This window comes from Mytilus edulis, chromosome 14, assembly GCF_963676685.1.
Source record: "Mytilus edulis chromosome 14, xbMytEdul2.2, whole genome shotgun sequence".
In the NCBI taxonomy this organism is placed as follows: domain Eukaryota; kingdom Metazoa; phylum Mollusca; class Bivalvia; order Mytilida; family Mytilidae; genus Mytilus; species Mytilus edulis.
In genome coordinates this window covers 13,757,808-13,779,597 of record NC_092357.1, presented here as the reverse complement: position 1 = coordinate 13,779,597, position 21,790 = coordinate 13,757,808, and the positions used below count along the sequence as shown (strand labels likewise).

The following is a 21,790-nucleotide window of genomic DNA, read 5'->3' as shown; positions in this document are numbered from 1 at the left end:
TTATTATTTATGTTTACTATCCGAAATATTAAATAAAAAGAACTTTGTTTTCAACCAATGAAATGTTGTACACCGTTCATTCACACCATTCCCGATCGCACGTTATACAATCACACCATTCCTCATACACCATTACACCATTCCCCTTACACCATACACCATAGCACCATACTCCTTACACCATTGCACCATACTCCTTACACCATTGCACCATATGCCATACACTATTACACCATGCACGGTTTTTTGGGACGTTTACACCATCCAACGGCTGTACTGGGCTATTGGTTCTCTCGTGAACCAAACTTCCACTAGCAGTGGCATCGACCAGTGGTGTTAATAGTTATCAAATTTATCCGGTTTATACACAGTTTGAAAATGTGCTGTACATGTAAATTTTTACAGAGTTGCAGTTTATATACAGCTTTAAAAATGTACAGTTTATATACAGTTTTACAGATGAACAGTTTATATACAGCTTTACTGGTGTACAGTTTATATACAGCCTTACAGCTGTACAATTTAAATCTGGGTATAGGGTTAACATATAGCTTCTACCATTGCATCTTGTGTGATATGATATTTATCTACAGTTTGTATACATTTTTAGAGATGTAAAGTTGATATACAGCTTTACAGATGTACATAGATAAAGATAGATGCGGTGTGAGTGCAGTTTTGTTACGGGCTCAAACATGCGACGGGGATTTTATAAAAAGTTGCTGGGTTTTTCTGTATTTTTAAACTGAGGTAATGTTCAAAAGGGACTCTGAAATGTCTGAGATATAATTACGACACATATGGTGTTATTTTTGCAAACAAAGCACCATACAACACTGTGTTTGTAAGTAAATCATATAACTACAAGTGTATTATAAAAAAAACTAGAAACTAACACTCTGGGAATCACACGCACAAAAAAGTAACATTTGATAAAGATGTCCTCTATGCATATTTAAATGAACAACACAATTTCAATTTTGACCAATTGTTTAGTTTTTCGGCATTTATTACCATTTAGTTACATAAAGTTATTATAATAATGTCCAAGTGTTGACAATTCTGCTGAGTTTTCTTTCATCAAACTTGTTGAACCATCTACAAATGTATGACTATGGAAGACCCATCTACTAGTAAACCATGCGTATCGAAACACATACGGTGCAGACTCCAATAGCGGAAGTAGCTTTCTCATCAATCGAAGCTGTTCATTAGCTGATGTAGTATGAGGGCAGGCAAATTCAGTCAGCCATATTGGTTTGTGGAATCTATCCCATGTTTGCTTAAGGTATGCCATGATTTGGTGTGCATTGCATTTATAGATATGTACTGCCACATGGTCCACTCTGCAATTGTTACAATGCTGAAAAAATTGTTGCAACCAGTTGATATCTGTAACTGCCGGACTTACCAATGTCTTTCCTGCAGCATGTTTTTCTACTTCTTTCCACATAACGGAAGCTTGAGCTGCGGTAAGATTTGCCTGTACTTTGTGATCGGGTTCATTAAACCCAAGAAGAAATTGCGAGTTGACAGAAATATTGATTCCTCTTTCAAACTGTTTGCCGTTGACCATCGGTACATATCCTGATCTAACGGTTGTCGGACAGTGATTATATCCGTGCATCAAATTGGGTGTTTGATGCCAGTCATACCTTAAAGCAATAACAAAAGGGAAAATTTAAACATAGAGAACACTATGTGTACATATCTTAAACCACGCTTTTATTATATCTGTTTTTCGTTTTTTTGTTTATTGTTTTATACATACTTCAGGTATTTAGCTTTTATATATAAATTGTTATTCATTTTGTCAAATCAATGCAGGTTATAGACATTATATTATGAGATTTTACTCATTGTTAAAATGCCTATGGTTACATATGTAGGTCTTTGTCTTCTTTAAGTTATTCCAGTGATTCTCTATTTCTCAATACCTGAAATAGCCAACGTTTATAGCTTACAGTGTGGTGTTTGTTTTGATCATTGTTAAAAGTGATAAGATGAACTCGAGATGCCTATTTTTATTTCATTAGGTATGGTTGTATAAAATGTTTCATTGGCAATTGTACTCTATCATCTAACTACATTGTTGTAAGATATTAATTGACAGGTTAGGAAAAATCAGTTTTTTTAGTCTTGATGAGATACACAAGATAAAGAAAACTATGCCAAAAATGAAAAATACATACGAATCCTTTGGAAAATTAAGAGTGGAACATAATAGGGCGGTAACTTGCGCAAAACAAAAGATGAGTATAATGGGACACCAATGCAAATTAAAAAGAGTGAACAAGGAGTTCAAAGTAGAAAATTTAAAAAAAAATGCCAATATTTAGCATGTTTAGATTTGAGAACCCACTATCTTTGTCCTTGTTCAAGAAATGATATCGCAAAGATCATCCCAGATGAATCGATATTATCAATATATATTACGTGTTTTACAAATTTTCCCTAATATCACAGAACACCGCAAAAATAAAACGAACATAAAATGAATATTTTTTTAGGATAAGAAAAATTAACGGAAACTGTAACAAGTTATTTTAAAAAATATCGTGCAAATCACATTACAAAATCATTGGTATTCTAGAAATGTCATAATAATGAATAGCATGTTTGTACAAGTAACAAGACTAGTATAAGAATAAAAAAAATCAGCATTCCCAAGAGATCTATTGTGAACAAAGTGTTTTATAATTCAAGATTGGAAAAATTACTGAAACGAATCATATTCAAAGACTTTATTTTAAATTTTTTTTATCAGAGGAAACCAAAGCGTTATATATTATTTTTAAAGATATAACATACACCGTCCTTTAACCTGAATATGAGCAGCATGATAGCACCACGTGACATTATCATCCAATTTCGTAGTAAAGTTAAGTATGTCAAAATCTGTAAAAAAGGAAATAACTTGTGATGTACATGTCGCACAGGTAAACAAATAAGGTGTCGTCTGAGAAGAAAAATAAGATTTCATTGGCCTCTATGTGATCAAGTGACACTGTTCAATTACTTGTTAGCTTACCACCAGTGAACGTTATTAAAGGTAGATTCGTCTGTACACCAGTATTGTTTGCTGAACATTATTCCTACACCCTTCTTGATGGAAGCCTCAGAAAGATCAATCATAATCATTGGCCTCTATGTGATCAAGTGACACTGTTCAATTACTTGTTAGCTTACCACCAGTGAACGTTATTAAAGGTAAATTCGTCTGTACACCGGTATTGTTTGCTGAACATTATTCCTACACCCTTCTTGATGGAAGCCTCGGAAAGATCAATCATATTGAGAACAAGCAAGCTTAGTAAACCAGATACCAGTAACACTGAAACATAAGTAAAAACTGGAAAGAAACAATGTAGAGTTAAAATTATACGGCTTGAAACCGTATGCAAAAAAATGAAGATTACGAGCATTTTTACATTTTTTTCAATGACTGATATTAGAGATAAAAGTGTGTGTGTTATATTTCGTATATTTAATTGGCATTTCCGGCTAACATATTACTTGTTAAAGATTAAGTCAATGAACAGTTTTGTACATACCCATGGTAAAATCACAAATATAGGATGTCAGTAAAGTACTACAAGATAGTTCCAATATCTAAACTTAAATATAATGATAAGACAGTGATCTAGACTATTTATTCAAAACTATAAACCATATTTTATATAATTCAAGTCATTGGCTGAAAATAGAGTGACACGACATCAATCATGTCAACCAGAAATGTGCTTAACTAGTAAATAAAACAGTGAAAATGCACTGAGGCGAAAATGTTGTAACTACTTATCTACAAATCGCAAATGACTGTTTAATTTGATGATGACTTTGGACGTTTGATTTAATTATTTACGTGCATTTGTAGAGTCTACTGGTAATAACATGTAAAGAGTAGGGGCTTGTTCACATCATAATGGACTTCGGAATAATATATAAAGGAAACAGATAATTTTGTAATGTATTTAATTCTCTAAATCTTTAAGAAGAGTTATATTACTTGATTACTTATTATTAGACATGTTCACCATAAGCCGATACCGAAACCGACACCGAAACCGACACCGATACCGAAACCGATACCAAAACCGATACCGAAACCAAAAATAGTAGTGAGGTAAATTGTAATCGAATTGGAGATAACGGATACTACAGATACGGTTAAGTCGGCTACATGTCTTGACTTACATCTATAAATTGACAATGAGGGTCGGTTGAAAACAAAACTTTACGATAAAAGAGATGATTTCAGCTTTCCAATTGTGAACTTTCCATTTCTAAGTAGCAACATCCCAGCAGCACCTGCATACGGGGTATATATCTCCCAATTGATACGATATTCCAGTGCTTGCATTTCCTATCATGATTTTCTTGATAGAGGGTTACTGCTCACAAGGAAGCTATTAAACCGAGAGTTCCAAATGGTGAAGTTGAAATCATCCCTTCGTAAATTTTACGGACTCCATCACGAGTTGGTTGACCGTTATGGAATAACCGTTTCACAAATGATATCGGATATGTTCCTTACGTCGTAACTACAATCCCCTTCCCTTTCATGAATGTGACTATTTACCGGATTTGTAATCACATAAGCAACACGACGGGTGCCACATGTGGAGCAGGATCTGCTTACCCTTCCGGAGCACCTGAGATCACCCCTAATTATTGGTGGGGTTCGTGTTGTTTATTCTTTAGTTTTCTATGTTGTGTCATGTGTACTATTGTTTTTCTGTTTGTCTTTTTCATTTTTAGCCATGGCGTTGTCAGTTTGTTTTAGATTTATGAGTTTGACTGTCCCTTTGGTATCTTTCGTCCCTCTTTTGTAAATATTTATAATGTTTGATTAATCTAACCCTGTTACTTCATTATATATTGAGTGACATTTGAATACACTTGATGGAGTATTACTTCAATTCAACAATTTACATGAATCTATCACTGAGTATTAGATATTGAATACACTAACGCAAGTTGTATACAATTAAGGTGTGGATTCAAATTTAATAAAATACATAAAAATGAGAGAATAAGACAGAGGAATAAAGGAGCGGTACGTATAATAAACATTTTATCGTTTTGATTTGGTTAAGATGTTACATCACATTTGAACTAATGGCTTTGATTTTTGATTTGAACTTTAATTCGTAAAGCTTTCACTGAAATTGTTCATGAAGCATTCAGATTAATAATAAAAACTGAAGAATGGGAATTTAAAGAGATATTTGGATCTATTGATGGCACCTCCGGAAGAATAAATTGCCCAACTAAAAAATGGGCATTGTCTTATAGTGGACATTTGCATATACACTGTATTAATACGCAAGTCATAATAGACATAGAAAAGAAAATAAAATACATCAAATCTGGTTTCCTGGATCATATAAATGACGCAATGACTTACATGTTGATGAATGCGATCGGTCCACACGAGATATTTTCGTTTCCTCGTGATTGTCACTTAATTGGCGATATCCATCTGAAAATCATATTTCTACTCATATACTGCAAGGAAGCTACGCAATCAAAATGCAAAAAATCCAAAATAACATAAATGTTTCAATGAAAAGATTCGTGCAAGAAGAGTTAATGTAGAACATTCCATCAGACGAAGGGAGATTTATAAAATATAAGGTTCTCTTTGTAGACATTGTCGGAACAATATTGCACCTATTGTAGACTATGTGAAGATTTCCCTACGACGATACCAATAATTGTTGAATTTAAGTTTGTTTTTTTGAAAGATGCATGTGAAACTATGAATTGAAATACATAGTAATGAAAGGTACAAGGATTATAATTTGATAACCCAGACGCGCGTTTCGTGTTCATAAGAATAATTAAAAAGACAAACAGGTATAAAGTTGAAGAGCATTGAGGACCCAAAGATCCGAAAAGTTGTGCCAAAAACGGCTTAAGTTATCTATGCCTGGGATAAGAAAATTCTTAGTATATCAAATAACTAATAGTTTTGAAGTATTACTAGTACTCAATCTAGTGTATTCAAATTTCAAACAATATAATGGAGTTCAAATGGTTGAGTTAATTAACATTATGAACATTTATCTTATACCCCACTACTATTGTTGGTTTCAGTATCGGTTTCTGTTTCGGTTTCGGTATCGGCTTATGGTCAACATGTCTATTTGTGAATACAAAAATGTATGCGAAAAGTAAAATCACAAAAGTATTGATCTCCGAGAAAAATTCCAAACCGAACGTCCCTAATCAAATGGCAAAATCAAAAGATCAACCAACATCAAACGAATGAGACACAATTGACAAATCCTGACTTCTTGAGTAATACATGGCATATTAAACAAACGTTATTAGCATGAACATAAATAAATCTGAACTTTAAACACAATTTCGGATGCGGGAGTTTCTCGCTACATTGAAGACCCATTGGTGGCCTTTCTATGTTCAATTTATGTTTGAAAACCAATGTTACAAACCCTCATTCAAACCAATACAAACTTACAGCTATAATGTCGGATATTGCAAGTCACAGACTTTTCAAACCAGTCCGCATTCACTACAAACCAGTCAAAGTCTGAAATGGCCTATATCTGTACTTGACTGTACTGATTTTTACTCCACCAGTCTGAATTGGTCTGCAATTTATTTGATAATACTCGACTGTAGTCTGAACCATACTTAACAGTCTGAATTTGTACTTGACCAGTTCTTAACTATTTTATACGAGTCTGAACCATGCTCGACCTAGTCTGAACCATGCTCTACCTAGTCTGAACCGTACTCAACCTAGTCTGAACCATACTCGACCTAGTCTGAACCATACTCGACCAAGTCTTAACCAACCTAGACCTATTCTTTGTATCTATCAACTGAATTTTATCAATTTAGGAAATATTTTTAATAAAAATGAAATTTGAACAACAACTTGATATTAAAAATGTAATCAAAGAGGGACGAAAGATACCAAAGGGACAGTCAAACTCATAAATCTAAAACAAACTGACAACGCCATGGTATTGAAATTAAAATTTCACAATAATCAATCATAAAATAACTTCAACACAATATTAATCAACACTTACATAATAATATATATCAACCTTAAAATACAAATAAAACAAGGTGATCAAATAATCTAAACAATGAATTGTGACTAATATTTTCAATATTATTCAAAATTTTATGAATATTTCTGAAGTATTTTATGCTAACTGGACTTTTTTCACCATTAACTTAAGCTAGTATAGATTTATGGTGTCAGTTAGACTTTAGTTAATAATGCAGTAAATGTTTTTTTCTATTAATATTTATATAAAATAGTATATAAAACAACTAAATTATTAAAAAAATGAGACCTCAATTGTTTTGTATTATTAAACCAAGAATTTAATATAATCATGATAATAGAATTTCCATATCGATCCTTGATAACCTTTTTAAAAAGGGAAATGTGTTCCAAAAAGAGAAAAGATCTTTCCTTAAGGTTCATGTGCACCCTATGGCTAAAATGGCCGTATTTTCACATCAAAATTTACTATGAGTACAGACAAACCTGTGCATCTAGAAACGTTTCAAGACATAGCATGCCCTAGATAAATAAATTTCAAATGCATTGTATGATTTAGAAAATTCATAACTTAACTGGATTTTGCCGTACACTTTTTTTCGTCCCTGCAGAAGATAATAAAATTAACAAACAGTTGAGTTTACCTTGATATGGTCCACTCAGGTACACAGTTTAAATAACCAATTATTGTCATGTAAATATTGTCCGTGTAATGTCCATGTCATTCAATACTGCTCACTTCAATTATTACCTGTGGGGAAGTTCTCAAAACTGTTTCCCAACTTAGTTTATTTTGGCACCTTCTGAAGGAATAAAAAAAAAATGCACGGCAAAATCCTGGTAAGTTTTTATTTTTCTAAAACATAAAACATATTTGAAATTTATTTATCTAGGGCATGCTATGCCTGAAATTTTTTACAGATGCACAGGTTTGTCTGTACTCTGAGTAAATTGTGAGGTGAAAATACGACCATTTTAGCCATAGGGTCCACATGAACCTTAATCTTTCCTTCGCCAACAAAGGTCTCGATGGCGTCAACTTAGGCAATATCATAAATTAATTCAATCGAAAATACCTCCTTATTTCAAAGACCAATATGTATCAATCATTTCTTATACCTATACCAAACATATTGCAACTAAAATTTTCAATTACAAACACGTCTTGCAGGATCTCAGTATGGACGACTTCAAGTCTAAACCTCCTGATTGCACTTGTGCTAGTTCCCAATTCACATATAATTCGATTGGCCATGTTATTACCGATGACCTCAACATTGTTAATAACACTTCCCTTCAAAATGTGTTATCGAAAGGTCCATAATATTGTGAGCCAAAATCCATCAATTCGAAATACAGCTTTAAAATTTTTATGTATTCAGTCGAGGATTATGCCAGGCAATGGGTTAGCGTGAGAAGGAAGACGTATCCGCTCTTTCCAAATGGATTAAGGCAGTGCGGTCGTTGATACAAATCAGTATCAAGAAACTGAATGGGTTTACCAATGCCCATGCTACGTCAATATTTAAAGACCCTAATGTTGCAAAACACTTATCCTACCTTCACGACAAATATGTTGTTGTCCTTGCAGATAAAGCCCCAAACAACATCGTTTTTGTGTGTAAAACTCATTACATTAACTGCTTGATAAACGAATTAGGTATTGACAAATCACTTGGAAACCCAACATATACCCTAACGACACATACCAAAGAGGAAATCCTGGATAATCATAGGTCTGTTCGTGCTATATTCCTTTGGAATTTCAACCAAATATGATGAGCTGGATCTTCCATCACTGTATTGGATACCTAAACTGATATTTTTTTTTATCATTCTTGTTTAGAAGTCTAAAAGTGTACAGATTTTAGTCATTATTATATTTGCACATAATTTATGTTGCAACAATATACTCTGACGTACGTATTATCTAGAAAAATGATTATTTTCAAAACATCAATAAACGAGTTAGGTTAGCAGCAACCAAATACACAAACATCATCAGAAAAGTGATACTAAATCAAATGATTAGTAATTTCATTTTTACGTAGCTATTGAAGAAGGAAGTTCAATATCCGACTTTGCAAAAGTGAAGCAGATAAATAAACGTATAGAATGTAAGTGAATTATCCTTTAGGTAGGAATATGAAAATGTGGTATGAGTGCCAATGAAACTATTCTCCATCAAAGTATTATTGAAAGTAAACTATTTAGTATAAGTCATCGACGGTATTACACACAAAATATTGGATATGATATTTCGTTATTGTTTATGTCTTTTGTATGGGTTTGATGTTGTTGTGATTTGAGCGTCACTGATGATCTTACTTATTACAAAGAAACGATTGTCTACATTATATGCCTGGTTTCTTTCAGAATAATGTTACATGTGTGTATATGTCGTTTAGTTGTGTAGACATTATGCGAATGATATACAAAACTGACAATGATAAACAAGCTTCTAAAATCTCATAAAAAGTATTATTGAAAAGAACCAGTCGACAAGGAAATGATTAAAAAGATAAAATTAATATATTCCAGATTGTCACGGGAAATGCAATGAACAAGGTAAACGTCTTTTATTATTACGTAGCTAACGCTTCGTTTTCAGAAAACTCAATTTCAAAATTATATTTTAACATCAACAATCAAATAAATGTTATGCTTTTGTTTATTTTGATTATTCTATGACGACAACAATTTACAATTATTATCACCGTTCTAGAAAAAAAACTTGTATAAAATATACTTTACCCATCTTTTGGATAGAGAAAAAACTAACGTGTGATGCAAACATTAAAGACCACTTTCTACTTTCAATACTGCTTGTTTTGATTTTAGTCAATTTCATATTAAACTTGCAACAATATATTTGGAATAATTATCTCAAAAAAAGATAATTTTCGATGCATCAATAACCGTTTTACGTTAATAAAAAAAAAACAACACATCATCAGAAATGTAATGATATCTCAAATGATAAATTAGCCTGTTCTTTTTTCAGGATTTTTTGCATTGTCCTACGGAAATTATGGATTTAGCATGGGAAGATGCATTCAGCAATGTAAACATAAGTGAATTGTCCTTTAGGTAGAAAGAAAGAGCAGTGGTACGAGTGCCAATGAGACGACTCTGAGTCTCAATGACAGTAAATAGTTATAGGCCAGAGTATAGGATTCAACGTACTAAGCGTTGGCTATCACATGTGTACGAACAGATATATTACCAATAATCCGTTAGATTCTGAAAAGGCGAATTGATTGATATTTGATATTATTATTTAAATTACACTTTTTATAATTCGGATATAAAAGCAAGCTAGACAATGGAACTATCTTGTTTTGATCTGTTTTGTGATGCAACAAAAGAAATGATTGTTGGTGTATTTGTACTAAATTAATATTTAATTTTGAAAAACATATTTTCTAAAGACACATTTGTGATAAAAAAAAAATTGTTCGTGTTACGAGGAAAACTTGTGATATATTGACCACAAAGTAACTATAAATTAATCATATCTAAATCTTTTGTAATTTCAGAATTCTACATGACCATTCCTGGATTGAATTAAATAAATTAAAATAATCTTAACCGTTTTATACGTTTCATTGACAGATATAAATACACTTCTAAACTTCAAAGATGTGCATATGCTTATAAGTAAAATAACCTAAATACAGAGCTCCTAGGAAAATTCTAAACGAAAAGTCAGTTAGCAAATGGCTAAACCCAAAGCTCAAACATATCATACGAATGGATAACAAAATTTAATGTCATATTCCTGACTTGCTACAGGCAAATATTTAAATGATGCACTGTTCCCTCCCCCCCCCCCCCCCCCCCATGTAAACAACACATTTGCTACTAATTCAAGCTTATTCAATATGGACATACCATAATGTTTCAGATTATTGTAGAAACGGTTGCCATGAGTAACAAAATTAAAATGTAGTACATGTATGTTTGCATTGCCCAATATTGTGTATTTCTGAACGATACTGTTGTTTAAATATAATTATGAAACCACAGAAATTTACAGATAGAAAAAATGTGTACTACTTTTTTTTATTTCCGTATGTCTCTTGAATGTCTAAATCTGATCTTAAAATTTCAAAATCTTTAACCACAGAGTGATTAATAATGGACGCTGCCACCAAGAACGCCGACGCAGACGACGGAATGCACATGAAGGATCGCTCTGTCTCGCTTTTTCGACAAATATCGAGGGCTTTTAAAATAATTTAACTAAAGGTGGTACATAACACTTCAGGATGATAACTCTGTAAAAGCAGCTGAACGTTATAATTACGTTCTCTTGTAAAGAAAATATGAAGCTTCTCAATGATCAAAATTAGTGTTTGTCAAACTGCTATATATCGAATTACTTCTTTCCAATAATGTGTTTGGTTCAATTTTTTTGAAATTTTCCTTATATTATGAAAATCAAACGAGCCAAATTAATTGTAGTCAAGGTGGTAGGTACCGCCTTAACATCAAAATATTGTAAATTTTTGTCGTAGGAACTTTTTTTGAATGACCGCGAGAGGGGAGGGAAAGGATTACAAAACCAAAACTTTGTTCATCAGTGGTAACTTTCCATCAATTGACCCACTAGAGTCTTTGAGATAAAGCATCCTTACTATATTGTCTATCCTTTGTATATTGTGCTTTACCGGAAGGACCTTTTTTACGTATAGAGGATGCAGAGTAAACATAGCCCAATTTTGTACCTGGATCGATCGTTGTTATGCTAAATTGCACATGACTTACGACCAATCTTAGTCATAATAAAAATGAGAATGGAAATGGGGAATGTGTCAAAAAGACAACAACCTGACCAAAGAGCAGACAACAGCCGAATACCTAATGCGTATTCAATGCAGCGAGGAACTCCCGCACCTGGAGGCGTGCTTCAGCTTGTCTCTTAACAAAAATGTATACCAGTTCAGTGATAATGAACGTAACACTCAACTCTGATATATACACAAGAAACTAAAAATATGTTGTTTTTTGTTTGTTAACGGAAATCGACTCTAGAGTTTTTGGCTTCATGCAACCTTATACTATTAGCTATCATTTGTATCATGAGTAGACACAAGGTTTTTGAGTCTGGACAGCCTTTGGCAGTTGCACATCTTGTAAAATGTACATGTGTATCTAGTGTGGACAGAAACTTTGCGGTCGAGACTTTTTTTCTTATTGAAGTTTAGTCATAAAACCAAAACTTTGAACCTGTTATTTTACTTTTTTCTTTGGTATTCAAAACCAGTCCTCATAATTTATCTAAACTTGACTAACAAATTTCATAGTTCGCCAATTAATTCTATTCTTATAGTTATTCTTATTTTTGATATTTTAAATTCACTATTTTGATATAGATATTCTACCGACTTTGAATTGTACTCCAATTCATTTTGATCGAACGGTATGTTTAATGTGTGGTTTTACGCAAAGAGAAAATGTTGAAAAAGAGACAAGTGTTTTCCTAACAGGATTGGGTATTAATATCTTATCGAGGGTTTGTATATGAATAATCCTTATTTGGTCCAATATGAACGAGGAAGTCGATGTTAATTCTTTATTTCTCTTAGTATCAATTTTTAAGCCGATTTTTTTTTTCATGTGTGTATGTGCATGATGTGTTGGCCGATTGATCTTAACATTTTGTCCTTTGTTCTATATTCTGTACATCCACTATTGACCCCTATAAATATTTGCAGTACACATACATGTTTTAGCTATCTGTCCTTAAAAAGTTTTAAACCTAATATTTCCTATAATTTAAATTGATATTTAGAATTATAAAAGCTCTACTTATTTAAGTCCTTGTGTTATAGTTATGTACACAGAGGAACGAGCGGGATTGATGTTAATCATTGTGTCTGGTATAATTTATCTGACTGTTCAAATTATATCTACTACAGAAGTTATGTTAAGGGAGCAGTTTACTCCCTACGCTCCTAAAAAAATCATACTATACGGTATGGGTTTTACTCTGCAGTGACTGGAAATGCCAAATGATATGAATAATCTTACGATGTGCACTTAAGAGATTCGTTATAGAGTGCAGAATTACTACTATTTAAAGGACGACCAGATAATGTAATGTTGATTCAACTCTGTAGTGAAATCATTGCTTTATTTGCTTTTTCTATAATGAATAACTAAATCCAAAGAGGTCTTTTTTTCCAAAAAGTAAAAATAAATCAATTTAAAATATTTGTCAAGGGAGATTACCCTTCTATCATAAGAACATTTCTTATCTTCCTTTTTTCATTTAGGACGTTCATTTCATAAAACATTTTATCTAAAACGAAATAATTATGTAAGTTTCACGTATTTTATTTTTGGGAATCATCTTTTCTTCCTTGGGTTAAATATTTATCAATAAGTCAATTGTCTTACTCTCACACGTAAACCTTGTCCATGAACTAGAAATCAAATTAAGAAATAATTCCTTCAAGTCATGCTCTATGCTCATTTTAACATGGGTTGGCATTATATTTGTCGATATTTTATACTGAGCGTTAGCATGACACAAAGGAATTATTTCGATTCTAATAGGACAAATACAGAGTTTTTATAGGTCGAATCGTAAGAAAATACCGTAAAAATGTTTAGCTGTTCCCGTTTCCTATCCGAGCAGGGCCGTAACTACATTGAGGCAAATGAGGCAAATGCCTCATGTTAGAAATTTCAACCAAAAAAAAATGAAACAAAAGATTGTCTTAATATCAAATTGTTTTCACAGAAAGTGTCTAGCAAGAAGCAAGTTCTCTTCACTCTCTGGTGTCGCCCCTGCATGTTTTTCGTGATCCATGTTTCTATTTTTCTTTTAGTTTTCAGAGTTGATGGTCTATTGTTTGTACTTCTGTGTCCCGGTTTTGTCTTTTGTTCATTTATTGTCCTACTTAATGACTAGTCTGAGTGTTGATTTTCATTTGTTAAGTGTGGTTTTGCAATGTTGCATGTCCAGATATTGTGCGAGAAAATATTTTAAGAATATACGATGCTACACACAAGTCACAGAAAAAAATGATCGTTTCTGCATGAAGAATTGAACTTGATATCAAAGAGTACAAAACTGTCTTTTTTTGGTAGATAAAACTAGATAGCTGACATGGTTTAAATTAAAGTAAGGTCACCAATTTCGCGGTATCAAATAATTTGAAAAAAAAAACAATAAAGTATTGCCATAGGACTTTTACATTGAAGGGTTAAACTTGCATTAAATCATGTTCAGACCCTTTAACAGAAAATAAAGGAATATGGAGTAAATGTGCACGAAACCTAATCGCACACTAAGTCAATGCATAGAAAAAATACTAATGATTAATGGTTGCTGGAGGGTCTTTAACAACAAAAGAATCATTAATACCGTAAAACAGGATCAAGATGGTCCCTAGTGTCAACTTAAGCAGTACTAGTACTTAAAGTATAATTTGTACTGCACTGTGACTAAATCTAGTCATAAAAAAATCACCAAAGTCTAAGCATAACACAAGAAAAGAACAGACAGACAGACAAGACAGATCCGGTATTAATGATTATGAGAATTACAACTTTTGCTTTATCCTACACATCGGTCTTTTAATTTTGTCCATAAAACCTAAAAGTCTTGAATTACAATGAATCTATGTTTTTGCTTTGAGACTAGAATATTGTCGAAAAAATAGCTAAAAATTAATTGCGTTTCTATGTGAGAAAGAGTCCGGGAAACGCTCAGAATGCACGATTTTGCGTTATTTTTCTCAGAACTTCTGGGGGCCTTTAGCGGCCCCCAGACCCCTCGCCAAAATTTTTTCGACTCGCTCCGCTCGGCAAATATACTTTGCCTCACTATTAGAAGTGGCTAGTTACGGCCCTGCCGAGGATTCTGTACATTGCATTTCATCTTTGATAAGTTTTAAAAAATACGAGAGCAGGGTAAATATGTGTTGTTCGATACAACATGTATTATAAAAGTTTATGCATGTAAGCTACTTGAATGTATATATTTTATAGGATAACGATGGAAATAACTTTAAAATAAACTGTACATTTGTGCGCATGTGTCAAACATATTTTGTGCTCATTAGAACACGGCTTTGTTTACAAAGCGTAGTAAGGACGTCATATTAGAATATTCGTTTAGTAAACTCGAAACTCACTTGTCCTCAATAGATACTTCTGAAACTCGGCAAAATAGAAATCCTCCGGACAAAGAGAGGGGGAAGAAACAAAAGGTTAACTTAGACTCAAAAGTCGTTAACAAAAACATCCCTTTTTATATGTTAAATGTTACAAGCGACTTATTAAAACAATTGTTTATCGTTTTGATAAAACAGTTGTCACCATAATTATTTTCTGATCTTACAATTAAAAAATGGGTCATACACAACAAGCTTGGAGAGAACTGTGCTAAAAGAAATCAAAACAAACAAATGAAAGAACGAATAAATGATTGAAATCACAGAAGAGATAATATTGGGCCCTAAAAAAGCAATGATTACAGATAAACGGTCTATATTGTTATGGAATGAGAACATTAACCCCCTTTCCCAACTTTCTATTATCAAAACAAACTCTCGCTAAAATGAATATTTGACAATTATATCGGTAATTTGATTGAAAGGAGAAATTCTCATTTCCTATATCTTAAAGTTCTTTTGTGACTGAAGTTAATTACAGACGTTTAGAATACAAATTAATCATATGACTGTGTCATGTAAAGTCACGTTCCAAAATCCGACACAAGCAACAATTTTTATCGAAACTCTTGTATTAAATGTCCTTTATTTGTCCACGATATTGAATATTCAAGTATAATTCTAGCTTTATTGTAATAGACAAACCCTTCCTTTTATGTTTTAATGTTTTATTTAACAAATTTACCAATTTACTAGTGCTCTAACTATTTTATCGGCGCTGGAACATCTATATACACCTAAAGAACAGGAAATTATCAGTAGTAATGCACTTGTCCCATGTCAGGAGCCTCTGGACTTTGTGAGTCTTGTATGGTTTTCAATTTTAGTTTCTTGTGTATAATTCGGAGTTAAGTATGGCGTCCATTATCACTGTACTAGTATAGATATTTGTTTGGGGCCAGCCGAAAAACACGTCCGAGTGCGGGAGTTTCTCGCTGCATTGAAGACCTATTGGTGACCTTCTGTTGTTGTCTGTTCTATGGTCAGGTTGTTGTCTCTTTGACACATTTCCCGTTTCGATTCTCAATTTTATCATTTTTTTTAATGAATAAGCCAGAGGACTAACTAGCGTACTGTAAATATATACCATCTATTCTAAAAATAGATTGTGTTATAATGACTTGGATCTGACAGGAGAGGCGAAAAATACCATAACGATATTCAAACCCACAAAGTCGAAAATAAACTAACTACAACATGGCTTAAAAGAAATGGTCAAACAAATAACAATTCACAAAACACGACATAGAAAAATTAAAGACCGAGTAACGACAACCCCACCGAAAACTAGGGATGCTCTCATGTGATCCGGAAGAGTATGTAGATCCTGCTCCTATACCACATTTGTGGCACTCATAATGGGGCTCAAACCTACTTTCTGTATCTAATGATAATTTCTTTATTTATGTTTGAAAGGATTCATAAATATGACAATTCTTACGATAAGCTACCAATACTATTATTTCAGGCATTTGTTATAAATTAGAAACGTGTATGAAGTAAGATTTTATTTCAAAATTTACATAGGGACATTACATTTTTATCCAAAATGAATTGAATGTATACAAAAAAGTCAAATGAATACACTATTATATTTCTACAATTAGTACATGTATTTTGGTTTTGTTTACGGAGTTTTATCTCACACGTTTTGGGATTTACAAAATCTATCAAAAGCTGCATTATAATTTGATTATATCATATTAAGCAAGTCGAAATATTGTAAAAAATCAAAGCACAAGAATGTATCTATATACCTGTGAATTTTGGTAAATAGTGAAAAACTAATTGAAATGTTCATTAAGTTAAAGATTTATGTATTCATTTTCCCTTACTCTGTTTTTTGTGTGTATGTTAAAAGATGTTTTCAAATTCAAAAGTTTTATTTCTGTTTGTTTTGTTCACATAATTTTGTTAATTTAATGAAATGTGTATGCGACTGTCATACAAGAGAGAGGTTAAGCTAGTTATAAAACCATGTTTAATTCATTTTCTACATATAAAATGCCTGTACCAAGTCAGGAAAATAACAGATGTTATCATATACTTAGACAAAATATCATATGATTTTTACCGTATGACATGTATGATAATATCATTAAATTTACTTAAATTCCATATTTTTCGAATAAGTGCTTAGCGGGCTGATATGAAAAATTTATCACATACTTCGATTATTATCACAGGCCTTTCCGTAACGTTATCACATGGCATTCTGGTAATACCCGGCAAATTCCGGAAAATACACATCAATGGTACGTTTTCAGTGGAAAACATTACAAGGTAGGATACAAAACAATTATTTGGAAACTGGAAAGTATATTTTGTAAAATAAAAAAAAAAAAAAAAAAAAAAAAATGAAAAAATAAATGCATTTTTAAAAGTTAACACATGGCAAGAGTAAATTCTCTTTGTTCTTACTGTGCTATAATCTAGATAATGCACAGCAAAGGTGTGCATTAACTACCTCAGAAATACCGCACAGTTCAAATCTATTTTTGCCTTTAGGGGTGATTCCCGGATTTTAAAAAAGGGGCGTTATTCTATCAAATTAAAAAAAAACAAGAATGTGTCTATAGTACACGAATGCCCCACTCGCACTATCATTTTGTATGTTCAGTGGACCGTGCAATTGGGGTCAAAACTTTAATTTGGAATTAAAATTAGAAAGATCATATCATAGGGAACATGTGTACTAAGTTTCAAGTTGATGTAACTTTAACTTCATCAAAAACTACCTTGACCAAAAACTTTAACCTGAACTTCGCACTATCATTTTCTATATTCAGTGGACCATGAAATTGGGGTCAAAACTATAATTTGGCAGTAAAATTAGAAAGATAATATCATGGGGAACATGTGTACTAAGTTTCAAGTTGATTGGACTTCAACTTCTTCAAAAACTACCGTGACCAAAAACTTTAACCTGAAGCGGACGGACGAACGGACGCACAGACGGACGGACGAACGGACGGACGGAAGAACGGAGGCACAGACCAAAAAACATAATGCCCCTCTATTATTGTAGGTGGGGCATACATATCACCGAGTGTAGCGAGACTAAAGACAATATTGACGATTTTAAGCTAAAACACCGTACTTTGTCCAATCCAAGGGTAAACGACCCGTTCGCCCCCACCCCCGAATCCGCCATCTGAACGACTTTTTGAATAATTATACATATAAAGAGACAATATTTGGATCGGATTTAATGAGGACAATATGAAAGTTTATTTTAAAACTGGGTGATTATCAATCAGACTTCATTTAGATGGACGTGTCTTAAAAAGTCATACAGCAGATTAAAAGAAATGGGGAGTGGGGGAGATGGGAGATTGCGGGGAGTAAAGGTTTTGAAAGAGAAACATATTTTCTGTTTATTTAACCTTTTAAATTTAGGTATTACAACATCAAAAAACATTCAAAAGCAATTAATCTTATTTAAACTCAACAACCCTTGCAGTTATGTTTTTTTTCATACACCGATTTGAAAGTACACAATTTATCAAAGTCTTAATCGTCACCAATTAAATAAAAATTGGGAATAACTTAACGGAAACGATTTAAAAACATATACCATTAAATCGCTATTTTAGAATTAGTCTAAATATAAAAAAAAGAAAGATTAATTTAAAACTTACCAAAGTCGTATTTCCCCCTTTCTTTACCCTACAAGAAACTTTCCTAGGACCAGTGGATTGGAGAATAACGTCCACATTTCTAAAACGTTCACGTAAATTGATTGCGTCATGTGTTAAAACAGTTATTGGCCAATCAAATCGGTATATGTAATTTAATCTGCACAGCACGAGATGACCCAATAACCCGAACTCCTACGTCGTTCGGGTTATTGGGTCATCTCGTGCTGTGCAGATTCAATGACATATACCGACTTGCTTGGTCAATAACTATAACTTTAAAAAAAAACATGATATAGAAAGTTACTTTAAAAATGTTGACTTTTCCAACCAGTGTTCATAATGTACATTGTATATTGTTAAATTATTATTTTATCGTCCAGATTAAAATATATCATACTGCTTTTTGTCTTCTCTGTGGAGACATATGATAGACATTTCATATCGAATGTACCATGCGGCTCTTGGGCTGATATTGAACCTAGGGCTGGTTATATATGCGATATGAAAAATGCCATGTGATAATCTGATATTATTAGTTCGTTTGACGTGTTTGAGCTTTTGATTTTGCCATTTGTCAAAGAATTTTCCACGGAGTTCTGTATTTTTGGTATCTAACTTTTTTGGACAATGTTATTTGATTAGGTCTTGTTTTTATTTGAGGCTCTTACTTGAATTGTGTATATGGCTTCTCAAAGCGTACCTGATCAATATGAGCGAACCTGATGAAGATACAAGTGTACGTTTTTATTATAGAAACCTTATGTGTGCTTTCTAAAAGATGTTTCTATAACATAACACCTACATTGTATATCATCCATCTCATGTACAGATTATGAATCAGTTTATAAATTAAATCATTTCTATTTAACATAACGCTTAAATGTAGTTGAAAGCAACAACATCATATACTATAGAAGAGTAAGTAACGGAATTTAAATATAAACATAATTGACAATAATGAACAAATGTTAAAATAAGCCATCGTTTTAAAACAGAAGGAAACCATAGATTAAAAACAAATTTATGTATCATATTCATCCAATAACAAAACGTTTGTAATTGCCGAATAATTTTTGTAAATTTGATGTCAATATATTTTTAATTGCAGCATATATCAAGTTCGTAACAGGTAATCTATAACAATCTTGTTGCAAAAAAGTGGTCCGATGGTCGCTTCGCAAAAGTGAATCACAACGAGTTCAGTGTAAGCCTCGGTCACACCTTAACGGATAGCTCGAACAGATGCCGAACGGATAACTTTTTTTTCAATCCGTTCATGTCCGTTAGCCGTCCATCAATATCCGTTTCATGTCCGTTTAACGTACGTTTTATTCGTCGAAGTCCGTTCTGTCCGTTGGAAAATTTTGAGCATGTTCAAAACATTGAACGGACGTCCAACGGATGAAATGTCCGTTGAATGTCTGGTAGGTGTCCGTTTTGTACGGTACTCGTCCATTTCGTTTCCGTTTTATATCCGTTACCCATCCGTTATACGTCCGTTGGAGGTCTGGTTGACAAATTAACCAGCAGACTTCTACAGGACGTTTAACGGATAAAACGGATGTTGAACGAATGTGAAACGGACTTCTATCGGACGTATTACGGATAAAATAAACGATGAACGGATCTGAAACGGATAAAATAAACGATGAACGGATCTGAAACGGATAAATGCCAATTGAAAATTTTGTGTCAGGAATGCCAATTATTGGTATTAGTCAGATTTTTTGAGTGTCGTGAATTCTTATTATTTATAATCGATCTTAGAAGAGTAAGGACACGTCTTCGCTATCAAGCAGCTCTTATTCAGGCCAGACACTACACTTGGTCGGCATTTTGAAGAACAAACCAAAACCAGTTACACAGAAACGTTTTATATTTTTATGCAATTTACATGTATTATTATTGTCGCCTTTAATTTTTCCGTATATCTTGTTTATCCGTTTTATCCGGTACGCTTCCGTTAGGTGTCCATTTTATGCGGTACTCGTCCGTTGGATGTACGTTCGACATCCGTTCTGTCCGGTTCGTTTCCGTTTCTTGTACGTTGCATATCCAGTGTGTGTACGTTATGCATTCGTTACGCGTCCGTTTTAGTTGGTCAGTACATCAACGGATTCCCAACGGATAACAATTTTGTCAACGGACAACTTTTATTTGCGTCCGTTGGTGCTATCTTGTAAGGTGTGACCACAGCTTAATTATAAATAACCATTCGCACATTTCAATGTACCTTTTCGGAATTATAATTGTTCTTCTGAGTTTAATTCTTACATAATCGATGCATAGGAGATAATCCCACCTCCTATCTCTAAAAGTTACATATATATAGCGAGTCTTCTTCCATAGTTAGTCACATGAATGTTTTAATGTATTACTAGAAATTGTTTAAGAGAAGCCGACACGTTTTATTTTTTTTTACTGAATTTCTAATTTAAAATTTTGATAACACGTTAACTGCTATCTATAAAGTTATTTCTGGGAATTATTAATATCCTAAGACTGAACAAAACCATTTAAACTGTATTGTTTTGATTTTGATATGTTATCAATGATGTGTTCAACCTACCCAAGGGAGATAAGTCTTTATTTCAATGACTCTTCAGTTAGATTTGATATAAAGTATACAAAACTAGAATTTATAACTTAGTCTACAATATTTCTTAATTGACTAATTCGACATTCACATGGGTGGACCCTTAATATTTTGTAAAGCGGGAAAGATTTCATATAATTTAACAAATACCTTGTGTATTGCCAAAAGGAGAGAGGCAAAAAAAATACAATTACGATTTTATAGAGATTTTTTTTTATTAAAACGAGGGGGTAAAGGGCATGCACTTGAATCATCCACTGAATCTGATTTATGAAAAAGAGAGAATGATACATGGTAAAATCCGTATCACATG

At 32.8% G+C, this 21,790-nt stretch overlaps 1 long non-coding RNA gene across 2 annotated transcripts; it reads right to left on the bottom strand.

Moving 5' to 3' along the window:
- Positions 1 to 978: 978 nt before the first annotated feature.
- Positions 979 to 3,623, bottom strand: LOC139503611 (uncharacterized). 2 transcript variants are annotated; one of them, XR_011659143.1, is made up of 3 exons: positions 3,555 to 3,623; positions 3,032 to 3,334; positions 979 to 1,655 (listed from the first exon to the last, which is right to left on the bottom strand). It is a non-coding gene; the product is annotated as an uncharacterized lncRNA (long non-coding RNA). The 2 variants fall into 2 exon arrangements; XR_011659144.1 differs by having other exon boundaries at positions 3,032 to 3,352; positions 3,555 to 3,610.
- Positions 3,624 to 21,790: the final 18,167 nt, after the last annotated feature.